The 23,933-nt window shown below is 29.7% G+C and overlaps 1 pseudogene; it reads right to left on the bottom strand.

Annotated features, from left to right (window-relative positions):
• LOC107855075 overlaps positions 1–20,795 on the bottom strand; it is a 39,263-nt pseudogene extending 18,468 nt beyond the window's left edge.
• Between the last annotated feature and the right edge of the window lie 3,138 nt (positions 20,796–23,933).

Genomic DNA, 23,933 nt, shown 5'->3' on the forward strand with positions numbered 1-23,933 from the left:
TTCTTAGAACTCAATGAACTATAGAACTCTGTAACTTCAAAAAAGTGTAGAACTTAAGAAAGCTCAGTAATCTCAGTTATCTCTGTCATCTTTGTATCGCTAGTAATCTAGCCTCTGTCCTATAATCAGCTCAGATCTAATAGTATTCAAGTGATTCAATTCTAATCTCAGAAGTGATTCGAGTAATCTAATCAAGCTTTGCATTATCAGTCAGATCTTTTGAGAAACATGATCAGTATCAAATTTAGTTCTGTTGTGCTCAGTCAAGATTTCAGTTTAGAGTGTTTCAGTTGGGAGTAGAAGCTAGCACCAAGCGAGGAAAGGGATGACGGATCTCCCGTCAGAGAGGCCGAGTTGTTAGGAGCAATCCCTGAACTCCAGAACTGCGTAGCTAGTGCAGGATGTAGGAGTCTCCCATTAGTAGAGGTTGTCACAATCAGAGAGGTTTGACTATTATATTGCCTCAAGCCGACTTCTTGCGAGGGTCATCCTGTCAGAGAGGCTTGACCAGAGAGGTCTTTACCCGTGGCACGATATTGACACCCTTTTAACTGGGATCACAGGTTGGACCCTACCTCTGGTAGGTTGGGGCATGTCGGTTAAGTAATTACTTTCCACAGTTGTAGTTCCAGTATCTATCATCAGAAATCAGGACTGTCAGATATAGTCATCCTTCTCTATAAAGTCATCCACAATTGCAGGTGTATGCATGAACCTTTGCATTAACCTACCCCGTCTACATACTCAGTACATTCCTGCACTAATGCATTTGCGCTATGGTGTTTTATTTGACACCATAGGTTCAGAGGCATAGGATCCAGAGTATCTTCAATAGTTCAGTCCCAGTCAGCAGCACTAGCAATAAGTCCTCTTCTTTCGAGGACGAGTCTTAGTTTACTATTATTGTTTCAGACTTTGTTTATTTTCAGTTGACGGAGTTAGTTGGGGACATGTGCCATCAACTCCACAGTTCAAACAGTTTAGAGGATTTTTATAGGGACGTATTAGTATTCAATTTTCTGTATTATGAGTATTCATAGATGTATTGAACCTTATAGCTAGTTTTCACATTTATTTCCGATATTATGCAGTATACAGGTACAAATATCAGTAAAGGGTTAGCTGTGGTCCTTCAGGGTCATAAGTACCATGTGATGTCTCGGGATATGATCTCGAGGTGTTATATCCGCACGATGCACACATCAATCGCGATAATTCGTACTATGATCTGCAGGCTGCAGAGGTGTAGTATGAGTACCAAATGAATGGTACTCAGTAAGCAAATGCCAACTGATCTCTAAAGATAAAGTAGATATATACAGCATATTAATAGAATAGAAATCATGTAATAAGTCAATGAGAATAACAAGGGACGACTATCCTATTGATATCCAAGAGTCTAACATAATAGGACTAAGGAAATATCAAGGTGAACTATCTAGCTATATTCAATATCTGCCAATGCTATACCGGATATCCCAGGTCAATATACAAATAAAGAGTGAAAGAAAGGTATATTATAATATACAAGGCGAAGGAACAACTATACAATATGAACAACGAAGGAAGGGATATCCGGTAGTACAATGGCTTCTTATAGCTATATATATATATATATATATATATATATATATATATATTAATACATATAAATAGGAGGTCTTCTCAAACATAACCTAGATCATCATGTTCTCATTTTAGACCTCATTATAATACTATCATGATTTAAATACTATCATGCTCAGGGTTTCTAATCCACATGGCTAGACATGAAATAGTCATGCATAATAATGCATCATAAGAAAGGAGAGGCCAAAGACATACCTCAAATCCCAATACCGGATCAATGACCAATTTGTCATAGCTATCCATAATAATGATCATAACAATGCTAATAACAATATCAATAACAATGTTCATAACTGACTACTCCGGATAACCAAATATCTAGAAGAGCCTATGCGTACCCCCACTGCCCCAGGCCCAAAAGGTTCAATCAATATACAACAACACAAAACATATTCTTCACCCGTATCTATGAAACCGTCCCATACTGGCTGATAAATATAGGTGCATACTGGTGATAGGAGATGTGCATACAAAAATGAATATACAGTATACCATCAATATCACAACTCATAATAACTTTCCTCATCAGGACCATCATCTTCGTAATCAACCTCTGGCCTTGTCGAGAATCAATATCATCTCAATAGTATCCTCCAAACTTCGGTATCAATATCATCACAATATCCTTCGGCCTTGCCGGGTATCAATATCATCTCAATAGTATTCTCTGGACTCGAATCGGGTATCAATATCATCATAATATCCTCTAGTCTTTTTGGGTATCAAGATGTTATCACAATATTCTCTGGCCTTGCCAGGTATCAATATATCATCGTAACTATCAACACATAAATATAGGCATATAATAGGTGAATAGACGCAAGCCGATATACTCAAAACCATAATCATAAAATCGCAAAGATAACTATCTTATCATTATATTCTATCTGCTCATGATTAACTAGCCATGACTCATTATTATACCGCTAATTTACTAGTCAACACATGATATCTAGTTATCAATATAATTGATTCTTCACATAATCATTAATCATGAAATAGCAACTAACCATTAATCAATAATTAGCCAAACCTAACGTCTAGTCAAGGTTCACCATTAAACCATAATCGCCATCTATTCACTATTCATCATTTATCAACTAAACATCTTTTATTAACTAACACCAATCAATAGCTAATATTGTTTACCAACTAATCCTCATTATTAACTAGTCCTCGTTATTATCTAGTCAGCATCAGTAACTAGGCATCATTATCACTAGCATCCCTTAACACTTAGCAATGTTTACCACATTATCCTCACTTAACAACTAATTGGCATTATAACTTGTTATCAATAGCCACATATCACTACCATCAATAGACCCAACTTCATCACCACGTATCAACCCTAGTTTTTAGCTACCATATTACTAAGCAAGGATTATTAACTAATATATTTAGAATTCTAAGCATCAAGTACTATAGTCACCTAATAGACAACTAGTTACCACGTAGCTTATACCATAATTAGGAAGAACAGTCATAAGATTGCATTCAGCTATAATCACATCAATAACTGATATAATAATCATAAATGTATCAAATCTATGCATGCCATCACCAGTATTTAATCAGTTAAATCATAAGCGTCATACCACACCTTCCTTCATCCCATACCGGAGAGATGTGTATATGTATACATATATATATATATATATATATATTCATGAATTGTAGCCACATCCTTAACAAGGATAAACACTTCCTGGATGTCCAACTGATATCATCTATCGGCCCTCGGCTAAATAATATGTCTGAAATAATAACAATATCATCATCACGACCTTTGGCCCATATACATATCTGGAACTCATCTCTATAATCACATTTATATGTCATAGCATATCTCTAATCATCTTACATCTAGGAGGTATCTTGCATATATGAGGTATAATATCAATAAGCATATAACCATCTCTTACATAGGAGGCATAATATCAATAAGCATGATACCACTATAAGTCATTTCATATATAAAGGTCATTTATCATGACGATAAAGAATATCACCTCATTAGTCCAACTATCATATCTAAACAGAGGTAGCATCTCTATAGGCCCAACATCGCATCTAAGAGAAAAATCATCTCTAAGGACCCAATGTCATGTCTAAGAGAAAACGATATCTCCATGGGCCAAATATCAAGTCTAAGAGGAAATGGCATCTCTATGAGCCAAGTATCAAGTCTAAGAGGAAATAAAATCTTTATAGGCCAAGTATCAAGTCTAAGAGGAAATAATATCTCTATGGGCCCATTTTATCACATCATTTTTATAAGAAACAACATAACTACAACTCATAAGTCACAATCCAAGGAACATCATTACAATATACTGAGTCACAAAGTAACCTTATACTAAGGTTTACTAGTCTCAACTATGTCTAATATCTACAATTAATTTCACAATGACTAACACAATACTAGGCCTAAGTAGGTCGGACAATCCCATTTCTAAACCTCAATTTCCTTAATTAGGTACACTATGCCATATGCAAGCCTAAGATAGAAACTTCAACTAGAAATAAGGGAACTTAAGTCAATTCTATCCAAATTATTATTCCAAGAATACCACACTAGACTAATAAGATCAAATATACTAATCATGATTCCAACACTAAAACCACATCCATAACCTAGCAATGTATTAAATCCATGCTACAATTCAATCTAAACTAGGGAGAAGTCAATAGGAGTCCACAAGGTTATAAACATACTATCTTACGGGTCCAAAACCATCATCTAATTTCCCAAAACATCAATAGTCAAGGCTAAGATATATAACTCATAATCAATCCTAACATTCATATCCACACACAATACATATCATACATCATCTATGAAAGAAAGTGGACAGGAGCCTACCTCAAAGCTAAATTGCAAAATCACACTTCAAGCACCATATGCTCATCTTTGCTTCAAAATCCCCAAAATATCATCACAACATTAAAAATATAATTTACTCATCTATACGAGTCTAACTATATTCATATTGTACTATTGTGCTTCAGGTCCAAAAACGACACCAAAAAACCCCAAGTCGGTCCCACCTACAGAAATTGCATTTTTAAGGTCAACTCAATGCTCATACATCACCAAGGAATCATAACCCTCAACTAATGGGTGAAAACAAACCAAATTTAGGGCTAAATCAATTCCTAAGCTAAATTAGGATTTTGGGTCAAGAACTAAGATATTCACCAATAAAGTGATAAAGTCTTACCTTAATTCAGATGATAATCATGATAAAAGATGTTTACCAAGCTCCCTAGACACCCACAAGACTCAATTTTGAGTTATCATACCTATTTAGGATTTTAGGCTCTCAAAAATGAGTCAAAATGGTGAAAAACACGGCCTATAGGGTGCTTAAATACCCCTACCAACTTTGGAGATGCCGTAGTCACTGTCTGGGCCACCAGTAAAGTCAAAAACTTATTTTTGACCCTCGAAACTCATTCAGAATCCAAAATATATGATCCAATAGTGAAATTTGAGTTTAAATCACATTTCAAATTCATTGGAATCATCAAAACTTTTATCCGAGATTATTTCGGCAAAAAATGGGACCCACACCTATAGTTTCATTTTTTAAAATTCTGCTCAATATCTCGAAATGAGCTTGGGTGCATTGGAACCCGAATCAAAGGTCTACCTAGACTAAAATTGATATTTTAGATCTGCTGGCATAGTTCGAATTTGCATCCGAGATCGTTTCAATAAAGTTTTCACTCGATAGCTATTTGGAACCAGTTAAGACTTCTAATAGAGAATTGGCTCTAAAAACCAAATGAACTGCCCGGTAACCATACCGTCGGTCCCAGCAAGTCATAAATGACTTGGGGCAGCTATAGAGAAGCTCAAACGGTGAATATAAACATAAATATGGAAAATAACTTGAAGGGTCACTACACAAATTTACTGAAGAAATAATTAAGAAAATAAAAGTATGTGTTCCATGACTAAAACTATTAGATGAGATGGACATACTTCAACATGATATTAATGTAGAAAAAAAATTCTAGGTTGTACTGTCGTCGACGTTATCCATTATGAGTAGTAAAACTGTATGCCATCAAAAGAGTAAGTCCTAGATGAGAGGAACATATTAATAACATAATTAAATAAATAAATTTTACCCTTTCTAACAACTCAACTCTTTTATACGAGAGGTCATACACCTAATCAACAAGATTTACCTATTAGTACTAATTATTTCATCTTTTTTAATTTATTTGTCTGGCTTAATTTGACATGAAGTTTAAGAAAGTAAAGATGATTTTTGAAGATTGTTCTCTTAAACTTAATATATATCAAATGTATAAAAGTATACTTTAATTTTGTGATTTTAAACATGTCATGTGAAAAATTAAAATTAAGGAGTTATCAATAAAAATACAAATATTTTTTTGAAATGGTGTAAAGATATAAGTCTCTACTTCTTTGGAGGTAGTGATATGGACTGCGTACATTCTACCCCCCTCAGACCCCACTATGTGGGAATATACTGGGTTTGTTGTTGTTATTGTTGTTGATGATGATGGTGGAGTAAAGATAAAAGTACTACAAATAAATTGAAACTGGGAAATACTTATCTTTCAAGATACCATGTTAACGAAATAGTCAATTGAATTTTCTTACCAAAAACAGGCATCAGTAGAACCAGAAATATCAGTCACAATCCTAGAAAAGCAAAACCAAATTTAAATCCCATGCAAACATTACAAAGAACTTTAAATAGTAGTAATATAACTTTATAACGCCTTTCAATTCTATTTAGTCACTAATTAATTAGAGTAATATATATATATATATATATAATTAATTAATTACCAATGGAGATGTTCTCTCAAGTAATGGTCTTGATATTGCTCTCAGTTTATTTCTTTTCAAAGATCGGGTAGTAAAGAAGATAAACGTTATATCTGACTTAGGGACCAATCCTTATATAATTTCCTACGTGGATTTTCAGTTGAAAAGGTACCTTTTAAGGAAAGGTGTCTTTTCATGAAAGGTACATTTTTCTATAAGTTTTCATCAAACTTTAGAAAAAGTTTGTGGGATTCCTATAATTTCAATTAAACCCATACAAATAGTTAATTACTTTTAGGCCCAAAAACTTTAATAATTAATTAAATCATAAATTGAGCTTCTTTAGAGATAGCATATCTATGTATAATATTAATATGTGAGTCCACTAAATAGAAATTAGTAACAATCTCCACTTGAACCACATATATTTTTGAATAATCATACATAGATGAAACTTTAGTGTGTACGAACTTTTGCTATCATGATTTAAATATCTCAAAATAATATGGTCCATCGATACAATCAGTATAGGATTAGAATGGTCTTTATAATATATATTCAAAACTAAATCCATTAATGGTCACACATATCAGCAATACCAATAACATAGATCAAATATAGAAATTAAATGTAAAGTGATCTATGTCATGCCTATTTTCATTTGGTCCTACCTTATGACTTTAATATTCCCAAATCCCTTTCTTATACCTTATGTAAAACTGCAATAGAAAGTTAATATCTTTATTATTTAGAGTTATTCATAGATTTCATAAAACTTGAGTCTATAAATAGCATAAATAAAACAACAAACTCCCACTAAAAATGACTCATCATCAAATTTGACAACACTTACATGAGACAAACATATATGAAACACATAAGGTGACTAACCTTTCATGAGCGAATCCCCACTCATTGAGTTTGTACTAATATGCTCAATTTACACAAATAACTCTGAACTCTTTCTTTTATAACCAAAAACTTAATGTCTATGTTCTTTGACTTAGACAAAATTTGGTTGTTCTTTAAATATAACTCACTAGACTTATTACCACAACATTATGCCATTAACCATATTCATTCCAGTAATAAAACTTCTTAGCCATATTTCCTGATTTGATGCTTCATAATAGGCCATAACTTTGACTTCCATTGTAGAGGAAGATAATAATGTTTGTTTCTTATTTTTCCAAGAACAACTCCTCCAGCCATCATGAAACATAACCTGATATAGATCTCCAACTATCAAGACATATAACAAAATCTGAATCAGGATATACTACGATCTCTAAATAATTCGACCTCTGATAAGTGAGCATGTAATCTTTAGTTCTTTGAAGATACCTCATAGTTCATTTTGTAGTTTTTCAATGTTCTATTCTCGAATTACTTAACAATCCTACTATGTATGTTATATCTAGATGCATGCATGAGACTTTCCACTACTGGTGCATATGAGATTTTTCCATCTTTTTATTCTCTACATCCAAATATGAATATTGCCACAAACTAAACTTATCATCTTTTGCCACAGATGCATCTCCTGGTGCACAATTTTGCATGCAAAATTTATTTAGCACCTTATCAATATAATTATTTTGCGATAGTTTAAGAATATTTCTAGTGCAATCCCTATGGATCTCTACCTAGAACAAAGGATGTCTCGCCAAGATCTTTTATTTCAAATTTGCTTGATAGATTTTTCTTGGTTTCATGCAATAAACCTACATCACTTCTTGCCAGTAAAATGTCATCTACATATAGCACGAGGATAATAAATTTGCTTCCACTAAATATGAGATATATGCACTAATCAATGATATTGTGCTTAAGATCAAAAGAGGTTATCACCTGATCAAACTTTTGGTACCATTGATGGGATGCTTGTTTTAAACTATATATGGACTTCTTAATTTTACATACAAGGTGCTTTGAATCTTAAGACTCAAAGGTTTTTTATTGCACCATGTATATTATTTCTTTAATGTCTCCGTTGAGAAATTCAGTTTTTACGTCCATTTGATGTAGCTTCAAGTCATGAGCTACAAGTGTCATGATGATTCTAAAGGAGTGTTTTGATGAAACTGGTGAAAACGTCTTTTTAAAATCTATGTCTTCTTTTTGAATGAATTCCTTAGCAACTAGATGTTCTTTATATCTTTCGATGCTAACATTTGAATCATGTTTGATTTAAAAAATTCATTTATAACCAACTGGTTTTGATCCCTGTGATAACTCGACAAGATCCCAAATGTCATTGTATTTCATAGACAGAAAGAAAAAGAAGAAAAAGATATAGAACAAAAATTATTAAACGAGATAAATCAATTTAAAGAAAAATTAGAAATAAATACAATAGATATTGAAGAAACAGATAATTACGACTCAGAAGATAGTGAAACATATATAGAAATCTTAACAAATACAAAAAATTTAGAAATCAATGAAAAATAAGAAGTAATTAATGAAGAAAACTTAGAAAATAGAAACACGGAAATAAATACTCTTGATAAAAAAAGAAGATGAAAATATAATACCTAGAACATCAGAAATAAGAAAACCTACATATTATAAGAATAAGTTTAAAAGATATAATCTAAAAGATGAATATGACAACTGGACACCAAAACAAATAGTTAATAAAAATTATAACTTTTTAGACTTAAATTGTGTAATTGATACAGAAAAAACAATACAATTATGGATAAGATATATGACAAAACAATTATTAGATAATAATATAAACGTAACAGATGCACCAGAATATATAGAAAGAACATTAATAGGAACAGTGAAATTATGGTTTTCAAATTTAACTGAAAATAGCCAGAAGGTATTAAGAACTGATAAACCTACAGAAGGAACTTCATCAACAACTACAACTAAATTAACACCTATAGAATTATTAAAAAAATATGAAATAGCTATAAAAGAGGAATTTAGCAGCATGACAACAACAGAAGAAGAACAAAATGAAGAGAAAGATACAAATACAAATTTAATGTTAAAATTAGCAATATGTAATATGTGTTACATAGATGAGTATACTTGCGCATTTAAAGAATATTATTATAAAGAAACATATAATACAGAAGAAAGTAAAGAAATAAGAAAATTATATTTTAATAAATTACCTAAACCATTTAGTTCAAAAATAATAAAAAGATGGGATGAAGCAAAATTAGTAAATACTTTAGGAGCAAGAATAAAATTTTTACAACAATGGTATAGAAACCTATGTGAAAAATATAAAGAAGAAATAAAAATGAATAAAACATTAATAAGAAATTTAGCATGTTGCAAAGATAAAATAGCACCTTAATTTGGATGCGAAGAAAGATATTATATGAAAAGAAAAAGACATAAGAAATATAAGAAATACAAAAAATCAAAATATAAATATAAGAAACCAAGAAAAAGATATTATGTAAAAAATTATAAACATAAAAGACCATATAGGAAAAAGAAATCTATAAAAGAATGTACTTGTTATAATTGCGAAAAATTAGGACATTTAGCTAGAGATTGTAAATTACCTAAAAACCTAAAAAATAAACAAATATCAGAAATAAAAATAGAAAATACAAAATATATGCAGATAGATTATATAGATTACGAATTAGAAAGTAAAGATAGTAAAGATGAAATTTCAAAGAATAAAACAGATAATGAAATAGATAGTGAATTAGATGAATTAAATGACTGAAGAAGATATAAAAATAATAACAAAGGAAGAATATTTAAATGAAGAAGGAACAGATCAAAAAATAATATTTGATAGTCACATATTTGATGAAATAAAAGGAAAAAAATTAGACTTAAGTGTAGAAAAAATATTTAAAATACCAACAATAAAAAACATATTTAGTAAAAGAAAAGAAGAATACTACGTAGTAAGCCAAAAAGAACATGTAATAAACTGTAGATATGTAAAAGGTAAAGCTAGTATACCATTAGTAACAAAAAGGATAATTAATAAAGAAATAAACGATATAAAAATTAGAGACCCAATAAAATAGTACACCTAGGAGGTACAGAGATATTAATAGAAGCATGTTTCAGAGAAGGAATAGATACACCGATAGAATTATACCTAGCAGATGATAGAATTATAAAACCTAAATACTGCCATAAAAGGAAATTTAATATATCAAAAATTTTAATTTATAATAAGTGTGAATTATTCAGTAGCAATAACATATAAAAATATAGATAAATCATTGGTATTATATTGGAAAATAGTAGGAATAGAACTAACCCCAGGAAGTAAAATATTTACAGCAAGATGTAAAAATCTATATGTATTAACAACAAAACATAAAATAACGGGAAAAAATAAAATTAACAAAATACAAATAGAAAGTTCTTTCGAAAAATTTGTAAAAACAATTGATAATAATGATTATAGTTATAGAGACATAGATATAGAAGAAAATTTAGAAATAATAAATGATAGAATAAGCACAACAAAAAGAATAGCTTATGAAAAACAAGAATCATCAAGTTCATCAAAAAGGACAAGTTATGAAACAAGTTCAGCAACTAATTTAAACCAATATTACATAACTGGAACGATAAATGAAAATGAATATTTAATACTCTTAAATACAAGACAAGAAGAAAACTATGTAGCAAGATATCTAATAAAAAATGAGGAAATAAAATCTGACAATAATATATGCCCAGATCTACCAAGAAGCTTAATAAACACTAAAAATATAGCAGAAAAAAGAAATAACAATAGGAGTTAGAAAAATAGAAATAGAATTTGAAATAAAGGAAGAAATGCAAAAAGCAGACATTATATTAGAAATAAAATGGCTAGAACAAGTAAAACCATATAATATAGAGCATACACAATTATCTATAACATATAACAGAGAAAAATTATTCGTAAGAAGAGCTTTAACATGATATGAAAATATATGTATTAATGAAGCTAGTAGTAGAAGGGTATTACAGTAGATATTATACGCCTATGATATATACAGGAGCAGAAGCTAATTTATATAGATATAATTATTTACCAAAAAGTAAATGGGATAAATTAAAGACACCAATAATAGTTAAATAATTTAATAACGAAGGAAGCTTAATTACTTATAAAGCTAAGAATGTAAAAATACAAGTATGGGATAAAATATTAACAATAGAAGAAATCTATAATTAGGAGCTAACATCAAAAGATATACTTTTAGGAATGCCGTTTTTAGATAAATTATACCCACATATAATAACTAGAACGGATTGGTGGTTTACAACACCATGTAAACAGAAAGTAAGAGCAAAAAGAGTTACTAATAAAATAAGAAAGAAAACTGATTGGATAGAAGGAGGTGAAAAAATTACACAAAAATTAGAAAATATAAAAAATACTGAAGATACAATAGAATTGGTCGTATTTTCAATAAATAAAAAGGAAATAACTATATTTTCAATAAGTAAGATAGAAATAATTAAGAAAAAAAATTAGAACAATTATATTGGGAAGATCTATTAAAAGGATGAAAAAAACATAAAATTACTATAAAAATTGATTTAATAGATAAAAATAGCATAATAACTCATATACCATTAACATATAATTTGACTATTTAAAAGAATTTAAAATGCACATAGAAGAATTATTAGAAAAACAATATATACAAAAAAGTAATAGTAAACATAATAGCCCAGCATTTATAGTAAATAAACATAGTGAACAAAAAGAGGAAAAAGTAGAATAGTTATTGATTATAGAAATTTAAATGCAAAAACTATGACATATAATTACCCAATACCTAATAAGATATTAAAAATAAGATAAATACAAGGATATAATTACTTTAGTAAATTTGATTGTAAATTAGGATTTTCCCATTTAAAGTTAGAAGAAGAATCTAAGGAATTAACCGCATTTACGGTACTACAAGGATTTTATGAATGGAATGTACTACCATTTGGATATAAAAATGCACCAGGTAGATATCAACATTTTATGGATAGTTATTTTAAACAATTGCCTAATTGTATAGTATATATAGATGATATACTATTTTATACAAAACCAAAGAAGAACATTTAAAATTATTAGACAATTTACGGATACAATAGAAAAATCAGGAATAAGTTTAAGTGAAAAGAAAGCTGAAATTACGAAAAATCAGATAGAATTTTTAGGAATACAAATAGATAAAAGTGGAGTAAAAATGCAACAACATATAGTACAAAAAGTAATAAATTCAAAAGAAGAATTAGACACAAAAAAGAAATTACAATCATTTTTAGGATTAGTAAACCAAGTAACAGAATATATACCAAAATTAGCAGAAAACCTAAAGCCTTTACAAAAAAAATTAAAAAAGGATGTAGAATATAATTACAATGAAGAAGATAAAAAACAAGTTCAAAAAATAAAAATACTTTGTAAAGAATTACCAAAATTACAATTTCCAGACGAAAATAGAAAATTTATATATATAGTAGAAGCAGATGCTAGTGAATGTAGTTATGGAGGAGTACTTAAATATAGATATGAAGAAGAAAAATTAGAACACCATTGTAGATACTACTCAGGTACGTTTAATGAAACAGAAATAAAATGGGAAATAAATAGAAAAGAATTATATTCATTATATAAATGTTTATTAGCATTTGAGCCATATATTGTATATAACAAGTTTATTGTACGAACAGATAATACACAGGTACATTGGTGGCTAACAAAGAAAATACAAAATTCAGTTGCAACAAAAGAGATTTGGAGACTGGTCTTGAATATATTAAATTTCATATTTACAATTGAAGTAATTAGTACGAACAAAAAGTTATTGCAGATTACATATCAAGACAAAGCTACACAGACTGATATAATAGAAGAGGATACTTTAGAAAAGATATTCAACACCCTAACTACGCTTTCAATGAAAGTGGATAGTATGGGTAATGAAATAGAAAAGCTAAAGACTAATGAAGTTAAACCGAAGTCCGAAGCTACAAATCAGCTAACTGAGCAATGTGCAGAGCTATGTCGATCAGAAGACTTTAAAATTCCAGAGCTAGAAGGAGACGTTGGGTACTCCATAAAACCCATAACGTTTATCAATCTACTTCTGCAGGTATAAGAAAAGGAGTTAGGAAAAACACAAATATGAACCTAAATAGGCTATTTGATAAACCATTTATTCCAAATACACCAAAAGATCCTATATTCATACCCCCACAAATTATCACATACCGAGATAGTTTAAACCAAGACAAAAAGACCTACAACTATACAAGCCGAACATAGATAGAAAATATTTACAAAATACAAACCTTCTTAAATACCAACCCCAGAGCTATAAACATCCAAGAACCATATACGAATTACATAACCCAGAAGCTAACCGGATACAATAAGCTAATTGTTTTACCCAAAATCAAACCAAGTCTAGTTAAAACCCATTACGAATATGGACTACTTAGTACCATATATACCCAAGATGGAAATGAAATATCCACTATACCAGAAATATATGAGTCATTTAATATTTTTAAAAGAATAACCAAAGGTAACCTATTTTTTATAAAATTTTACATAGCACCAGCAAAAATATTGTATGATAAAGTTAAATCACCTATACAAGTTGTAAAAATAGGAATGACCTGAGATGTGATTATACCAGAAGATATTACTCAACAACCAGAAATACCTAGAATTGAGATACCAAATTTTTATGCAAATAAGAGAATTATTGGACTATCCACGATTTTTCAAGAGTAAGCAAACACTTATCGCAACAGAAATTCCATATGGAGTTATTATTAAAGAGGTAATGTAATAGTATACTCAAATTCAAAGGAACTACGAGAAGCAGATATGGAAGAGGTTAGGCAATGGATCTTGACGTTACTCAATCCAGAGAAAAAACCTATCGCAGAGCCATTAGAAAAAAATTTATTTCGGAAGAATTATTAACCAGATATTGCAAGTTAATTGGGCATAAATATCCAGACCATCAATGTTCAAAATGTAATGGAGAAGATAATATTGTCCCAGAAGTTCAACTGGAATAGAAGAAGATAAAAGCGACAGTTGGAAGATGCAAGATATAAAGCAATAATGGAGATACAGAGCAATAAAAAGAAGATAACTACGGATAAGAAAGAAGACAAAGAAAGTAATTCAAGTTGTTAAAGGAGAAAAAGACATATGGAAGATTTAAAATAGCTAGATAGCTTTACGTAAATTATCATGTAAGTAGCCTTAGGTTTTTTGACTTTTCTTAGTCTTTTTTGGCAAGTAGTGCCATTATTTTATTAGACATTAGCTTTAGGAATTTGCAGAAACATTTTTTTACTTTTGTAAAGTAGCTGACAGATGTAAAGAAAAATAGTGTACGCGTTTTCATTTCTAAGAATATAAATAAATGAGCACTTGCTCTGATGAAGGTAAGCCTTCATGCATTGAAGCACAAAATCTCTTGTCCACGATAAATATTTTACTTATTTATTAAAAAATAGGTATATTTTAATAGAAAAATCTATGGAGGAACAAAGCTTAGAATTACCAAACCTACCAGAACAGGTATATTCATTTACTATTATGAATAGCTAAATTCATAAATTCCTAACAATCATGATATGATAAAATAAGTTCATGTTAATTGCTTTATAGTAGAATTATTCGAAAAATAGCATGTTAAGAAGTTTATTAGCAAAGTGGAAAAGGAGAAAAATTTCTAAGAACTATGCCATCCTAAAGATGAAACTGGTGAGGCAAAAAAGCCGTGATAGGGGAGTAACCAGAGTAGAGACGTTGTTTATGGGAAAAGTATTCAGATTACCATGCTAATAGTGACCGAAGAATATGCTATTTAAGAATAATCTAGTATATAGCAATCTAAAGTGATCATATTTTGTTATGTGCATGATTGAAGGGAATATTTTGAAAATAGCAATTTTATGAAAAATGGATAATTATTTATCTGACGAAATGGTAGATAAATTTAAAATACTCATTTTAGATGTACTTAAGGATATAGAAATAGTAGATATAAGAAAAGTCATATTGAAAAAATATTTGATAGATATTTTATGACTAGAATTAATTATATACCACACCTATTTAACTACTCTTATAAATACTTACATACCAAACCCATATACTAACTATGATAAATCATGTATATTTAGAATTTTGAAAAATAGATATGAAATATATACAATTTCTTAGTGAAAATATAGAAGAATTAATGAGATTAAAACAAACAACTAAAAAATATTATAATAAAGTATTTAACCAATTTTAAATGATAGATAATCTTAAAATCTTAATCTTATATATACTTAGAGATATATAAATTATAGATATTAAGAGAATAATATTTCAAAAAGTATTAGACTACGAAATTGAAACTATAAATTGGATAGAACAGTTATACCTGGATAATTACCCAGATGGATATTATTTAGATTAAGAAATGTTAGAATATATTAGAAAAACTAGAGAAAATCAAGATAATCTAAATGAAGAAATTAATTATAGAAACTGAATTAGAAATATAATGGAGAATCTAAAAGAAAAATTAATACGGATAGAAGAAACCCTAGAAAATTTAGGAAAAAGTACATGTGATAGTTTAGCATTGAAAATCTAGAATTACATATATATTACAGTACAATTATGATAAATTATTATACAGAAATTTGTAACTCTGCAATTACTACAGGATAAAATGATAGACTATGAATATTTAAAATATTAGAGACAAAATATGGAAGAAATAATATTATTAGAAAAACTTATGAAAGATAATCTAATTGGATATTTTGAAACAAAAGATATAGAATATTTAGAATACCTTCAAAATAATATATAAGAATTACAAAAACTAAGGGAAAAAAATAAAGAATACTATAGTAAAGCATTTAACCAATTACCATGTAATCACCCACCCAAGATATGAATATCGATTAAACTAACATAAATAAACTCAAAATAAAATTATTTAGAGAAGTTAAGAAATATCCACGCACAAATAAAAATAGATCCATTCTACTTATAATAGATCTATTTTACCACACAAGTTATCCGCACCCCCTTACAATTAACTTGAGGTTGTTGAATGTGAGGTAATATCGTTATGTTTTCTCCATAATCCTAATTAATAGGTTGAAACACATTTGGTAAAGTAATCTGACCATTTCCACTAGAATCAATATTATCAAATTCCTTTTCAAACATAATTTCTTTGTTTTGATTACTCCTAATAATCAACATCCTCAATAAATTTGGCATTCTCTGTCTCAAAAAAGGATCTATTCAAGGATCCGTAAAACTCAAAGCCTCTCGATTTTTCTAAGTAACCTACAAAGTAGCAACTAACAGTTCTTGAATGGAGATTTTTTTTATTAGTCTTGTAAGATCTTGCTTCGATTGGACATCCCTACACATGTAAGTGTCTAATACTAGGCTTCTTACTAGTCTACAATTCGTGCGAGGTCTTAGCTACCACTTTGTTAGGAACACTATTTAGTATATAAACTGCATTCTTTAATGCTTCTCCCCAAAGAGATTTAGATAAAGAAGAATGACAAATCATACTTCTTACCATATTCTTAAGATTTCAGTTTCATCTCTCAGCTACGCCATTTTGACTTGGAGTCCCTGACATAGTGTATTGAGGTATAATTTCATAGTCTTCCAAATACTTTACAAAAGGTTCCGGAGGTTGTTCACTTGTTCCATCATATCTCCCACAGTATTTTCCTCCACATTCAGATTTGATAGCCTTAGCTTTTGTGCCTAATTGAGTTTCGACTTCAGTCTTGAAAAATTTAAACATCCAAAGATTGTGACTTCTTGTGAATTAAATAGAGATATTTATAACTGGAGTAGTCATTATAAATTTAATAAAATATTATTGACCATTCTGTGAAGTCATAGGGAACGAATCGGAATTGTCTGTATGTATTAACTCTAAAGGTTCTTTTCTCTTATAAGCACCTCTTTTCCTTATATTCGTTTGTTTTTTCTTTATAAATTCTATACAAATTTTAAAATTTGATAAATCAAGGGAATCAAGAATTTCTTCTAACACAAGCCTTTGTATTCTTTGTTTAGAAATGTGACCCAGTCGCTTATGCCTTAACATTGATAAATTCTCATTTGTTAATCTGCGCTTAGTACTGAAGTTACTTGAATACAGGTTTTCATTATTGCACGAGACTTGTCTGTTTAATTTGTATACACTATCAATCAGAGTACCATTCAATTAATATTAGAATTTAGGGAAGAAATACAAATATCATTTTCAATAGAACAGTTGTACTTAGATATGTCCAAACATGAAATAGAAATTAAGTTTTGCCTAAATGACGGTATAATAAATGTTTTCTCTAGTTTCAAATAGAAATCAGTATTTAATATAAATTCTAAAGACTTCAATAACCTTCATAATTGCTTTATCTCCATTGCCCACATAGATGTATCTTTCAGCATCAATCAACACTCGGCTCCTTATGCAATCCTGCATAGTGACACTTGCGTGAGTAGTTAGGCCTGTATCTACCCACCAAGTGTCACTAGGTACCATAACCAAACTAACTTTTGAACAAACGAGGTTGAGAAGTTTTTTTTTTTTCACGTAAGACAATGTACTTGATACACTTTTTCTTTATGTGATCAAGTTTTTTACAAAAGAAACATAATGATTTTCCTTTGTCTGTTTTTTCTTTAGTCTTAGTCTTTTTTCTCTTATGTGCAAGAGTTTTAATTCTAGAAGTAGATACTAAATGAGCATATTCCATCGGCTCTTCTTTAGTTCTATCCTTTTCTTGTACACGTTGAGCTATAAGCTCATTTAAAGTTTGATTTTTAAAGCTAGTGCCATTAGACACGAGGATATTATTCATATTTATAGATATAGAAGACACTATAAGATAAAATAAATAAATCTCATAATTAATCATTCAAATAGATCATGTATATGTGGAAATAATTAAATTAAATAAACCTAAAGAAAAATGATAAATAAATCAAAAACCTATATTTAACATACACATATACATAAAAGTGGTCTATCTCAAGATACCTAGCACAACATTATCATTTAATCTTTGAAAAGAAATAATAATTTATAAGTGGTACTCCTATACATAGTTCATGAATATTGATTACTAAAATGGCCTAACAATATGTCTTTCTTTAGACCGACACATTATCAGCATGTATTATAGATGTATCACATGTTTATAACTATTCATAATCTGGACAAAATAATCTCCTTTGGAATAATTATCTCACATAGGTAAACATGCTTACTTGTTCAAAGTAAATAAATCTACACAATAGAGATTACTTTGGCAACATATTGATTCAACCTACTCACTTTTAAATAAAAAGAAGAAATAAAATAATAATAAATAATTTCAAAAGTAAAAGTAAAATTGAAAGCTGGTAAGTCTCATGTCGTTACTCAAAGAGCAGGTGCCTTTGTTGAAAACAAGAAGGTTCTTTATCAAATTTTTTCTTAACCGCATGAAGCAACAACCCTTTTCCAATATAAATGTATAAATAACATAAATACCAATCCTTTTGAAGTAATTATACTGTCTCCCACTTGTTAAATTATTTTACTCTCTCTATTAATATATATAACATAGCCGACATATACATAGCATTCTCTGTATATGTTGGGATTTTTGTAATATGTTTAGAGAGTTGGTATTTTTTGTAATATTAGAAACATAAGTTGTGTATTTGTATAATTTTTAGTATAAATAATAGAATAAAAAACTTAGTAACTAATTGAAGAAAATGACCAAAAAATCAATCAGTATCTTTAAAATCAAATAATTTAATTGACCTTAAATCGTAACGGAATACTATTTCCTTTTCTTTAACACTTATAATAATATCACTTACCATAAGTAAGCAATTCAAGGGGAAAAAAATACCACAAAAAGTCCACTTTTCGACAATACAAAACTCTAAAAGGACTTAACAACTCTGTAGTTGAAAAATAACAAGAATAGTGTTTTCATTAAAGAATTTTTTTAATACTCAACAAAATAAAATCTTAATGGTTCAAATTGTTCATAAGAATTCTGTAATATTAAACAAACGGAAATCGCAAAGACTCAAATATGTTTATAAGACACCGAACATTGTCGCCAATATTGCACTTCAAAAAATTGTCATACCAAATGTCGCTTCACGACATAATTAAATACTAGAGGGTTTATCATTTTGACATAAAACAATCATGCCACTTAATTTTGAAAAATTAAGTATCACATCTAATGATCTAACAACACCTTGCTCTGATACTATTTATTGGAAAACTTTAAAAAAAAATCATTCAAGATTACAAGTAAATCATTAGACAGAAATTTGAAACTAGAAGAATAGTAAGAAATTCCATTGCAAGACTTGATTAAAGGAAAAATTAATCTTCTAAGTCTTGATATTTCTCTTAGTTTATTTCTTTTAAGAGATGGAGTAGAAAAGAAAAGAAGCATACTTAGGAACCATTCCTTATATAATTGCCTAAGTGCCTTTTCAGTTGTAAAGGTACATTTATTAGAAAGGTGAAAACTTCTAGAAAAGGTTCATGGGCTTCCTATAATTTCAATTAATGAAAACTTTAGAAAAGGTCCACGGGCTTCCTATAATTTCAATTAAACCCTTACTAATATATGTTTACTTTAGGCCCAAAAACTTTACTAATTTATTAGATCATAAATTTGGCTTCTTTAGAGATAACATAGCTATGTATAATATATTAATATGTAAGTCCACAAAATAGAAATTACTAACACCTGGAACATCTGGGTCTGTCATTACCTAAAAAATAGTTAGAAATTTACGATTAGAAAAAAGAAAGATAATCTGAAAATGAGACAGACTAAGACAATTAATGGTGCGACATAGTTACTAGTTACTCTCCCCGTTTCAATTTATTGTCCAATTTTGACTTGGCATGAAATTTTAAGAATGTAAAAAATACTTATTAAATTTTATGATTTTAAACTAAAGATAAGTGTAATGCACCAAAATATTATTTAATCTATTGATTTTAAACATGTCATTTAAAAAGTTAATTTTTTAAAACGGCCTAAAAAAGAAGAGTACGAAAACAAATTGAAATGAGGAGAGTATTATATAGAAATGACATATGAGTTTGTAAGCAGATCTCATGTCTTCGCCAACAATTTCCACACGAGGCTTAGCAGCAATGGCAGGAGGCATGAGTTCATGGCCATTAAATACTTGCTTGTTTACATTGTAGTAGTACATCGCATTTATTTTCACACTTGGATTGAAACTGTCTACTACTTCTCCTATCACTCTTGCAACAACAAGTGATTCAACATCTCTACATGACATATTGATCCTTTTTCTGGTGAATAGCTAATTATTAAGTATTTTTTAGTTTTGAGCTATTTATGCAATATTGAGATATACCCCGAGATGGTATGAAGAATGTTACTAGCACTGAGGATTTTATAAATAGGACTTTATATATAGGACACAAGTGGGGGATGGATGTAGCTTTTTGACTCTGTATTTATTTAAACCCAGTGTTGGGACATAGGATCATTGGACCCTTAGGACCACTAGCTCTGATAACATTTATTATCGGGTTTGAAATTGATAGGGCGTCATGTTGAAGTTATTAGTTGGAAATCAAAGTAGCGATAAATCAAATATAAAAAAAACATATTATTCAGTATGGTTGTCTCGAATCAAAAATGGAACATGATGGCACTTATCGCAATTAAGTCTTGATAAGTAAGTCAATCTCCCAAACTGATGAGATAATATAGAAATCAATAAAAAAAACAAGACCAAGGCTAGACTTCTTGGATGAAGTTAGACCAACACCAGTATAATAATAACAGAAAACTGAAATAAATGTCATAATAAATTCAAAAAGTAGTGCCATAAATCAAGAGCATCTAATACAACCTAGAATAATGTTGAATACATCTGTCTCCAAAAATAGGCAAAGACATAAAGTATATAAGATGAGGCCCTAAAGTCAATCCCGGACTCTAGAGCACATCAGAACCTTAAAGATCCATCCAATCTCCCACAAACTCAATCATAGTGTGTCGTACTCGAACCTAGATCTGCACTGAAAGAACACATTAGGGATGAGTACGGATTCACTTGTATATAGTAGGTATCATAGGCCAACTGAGCAAAGTAGGGAATAAGATAAGTAAAATATACTATGAACACATCACCTGCAAGTAGAAAGTCCTAAACGGTAGATCATACCATCTCTACTAACTATTCTAATATATATGTGTATAAACATAGATATGAAGGAGAAAATACACAAAAACTACATACAAATCAAGGAAACTAAGGAAAACAAGCAAGATATGTATGCAATACAATGTGGATAGAATGAATGGTGAAAGTCATCGCATAACTTTTCGTATACACTCACCGAGCTTGCAAATATCAGGCAGGACCCATGGGGGGTTCGAACTCCATATATTGTACCTCATATCTAAATCACAATCTTAATTTCAAATCTTCTCTCTGACTCATGTTTACGGATAGGGGTTTCATAAAGGTGTCTCAATTTCTTTCAAAAATATGTTTTCTAATGATACTAGTATCTCATAAATATATATGTATGGAATGAGGATGTAATGCTCACAATCGAATTAAATGATAATATCTAATCTATCCAACATGGATTATATACAAGTCATCCTAGAAATCAATACAGTATGTTCATAATTCATGATTATCAACTCTAATTAGGTATTATCAGAATAAATATGGATATAAGACATCATTAATATCATATTTACCTCTAACTTGGCTATTCTATCATGATAAAAGTAATAAATGCTCAAATAAGGTCTAAATTAGCAAAATAAGCCCTTGTACGAACATCTTATCTAGAATAAATGCATTTAAATGCATAGATTAGGCTAATGATGTAAAATAAAGTCCCTACATGGGCAACACAAAATATAAGTTATCATAAAGCAACCTCAATAAAATATAAGCCCTCATCCGGGCACACAACAATAAAACTAACCTCAAAATATAAATTTTATAGTTATTTTCCCCAATCCATAGCACGCTTTGCTTATTAATTAAATATCTAGCTCAATTTGATAAAAGTTAAGTCATAACCTTACTTAAAATGATGAAATCCCGGTCTAAAGTGCTTCAATACGATGTATTTCCTTCATGAACAGCCTCAAATCCAACTACAACATTTAAATATTGCATCTACGATTTAAAAGAAAGTTAACTATAACCATGTTACTTATATATAGGCCATGTCCAAAATAGATTTAAAAAAAGAGTTTGAAAACGAAAGAGGTAAGATTGAAATTTTGTTTGAGAAATACATTCCACAATGTTATAAGAGTATACAAGAGAAAATCCAAGCGAAAATGGGTTATATCGAGGTCCAAAATACAGAAAAATCCTTTTAAAATTTTATCAGTAAAAATACTAATTTTCTACTTTGCAATCATGATTTAAAATTACTTTTAAAGATAAAATCAATGGAAGATAGTGGATTTATGAGTTTAGATGTTAGCCACACGAAAATCGATGTTGAAACCCTCAAAAAGTGATTTTTCCAAAGCTTGAAGGTCTAAAAATAAAGTAGAATCAAAAAAATGAAGTATTTATACTATTTAGTGAACAGTACCTCACAAACACGATCAACCCTGACCAGGCCATTAAATTGGCCTTCAGGTTCGCAACAGCCTCATCACGTTCACAAAGAAAAACCCCATTTCCCTTTGCGATTATAGTCACCACCTCACAATTACGTTGAAGGGTAAATTCCTTATTCACAAACATAGGCCGATGCACCATATATAAGCTATGCATCTACTAATTTTGCATGTTTTTGACTATTTTAAACGAACCCTTGAGTTTCATTCAAGATCCTACAGAAGTAAGCCATATATGCTACTAGGATAATTTCAATATGCTAGAATTAATGGTGGCACTGGATTTTTGAAACAAGGTCATTATCAATAAATAATCCCGAGACCCTATTTCACTATTTTCCAAATGAAGGGTCGAAATGGGATATAAAAGTTTTGAAATCGAACCAACCCTTTTTGCTAATCAAAATTCAACATTTTGGATCTGCTGGTGGAGTCCGTTTTCTATTTGACGTATAGAAGAACAAATATTGACCCAAGTCAACCATATGACTTTTCAAGCCTCTAAAAACCACCAACTTACACAACTCATTTCCGATCCCATGAATAACTGTGTCAACCATTCCTGAACCTTAAAATCAATATATAACAACTATGGAATGGGTAAAATGGTCAAAACACATAGAAATGAAAGACACATAAATTCAATTCATTACTACATCCACCACTAAAAATCTAGTTCTTTCTCTAACTAAAGGTAAGAATATACCTAAATCGGTAAGAAGTTAAGTGTAACTATAATGCATGTTGGACTCGACCTCCAAAATGGCCTCCTTAATAGAATAGTGCCTCCACTAAACCTTGACCA

This window comes from Capsicum annuum, chromosome 1, assembly GCF_002878395.1.
Source record: "Capsicum annuum cultivar UCD-10X-F1 chromosome 1, UCD10Xv1.1, whole genome shotgun sequence".
Lineage (NCBI taxonomy): Eukaryota > Viridiplantae > Streptophyta > Magnoliopsida > Solanales > Solanaceae > Capsicum > Capsicum annuum.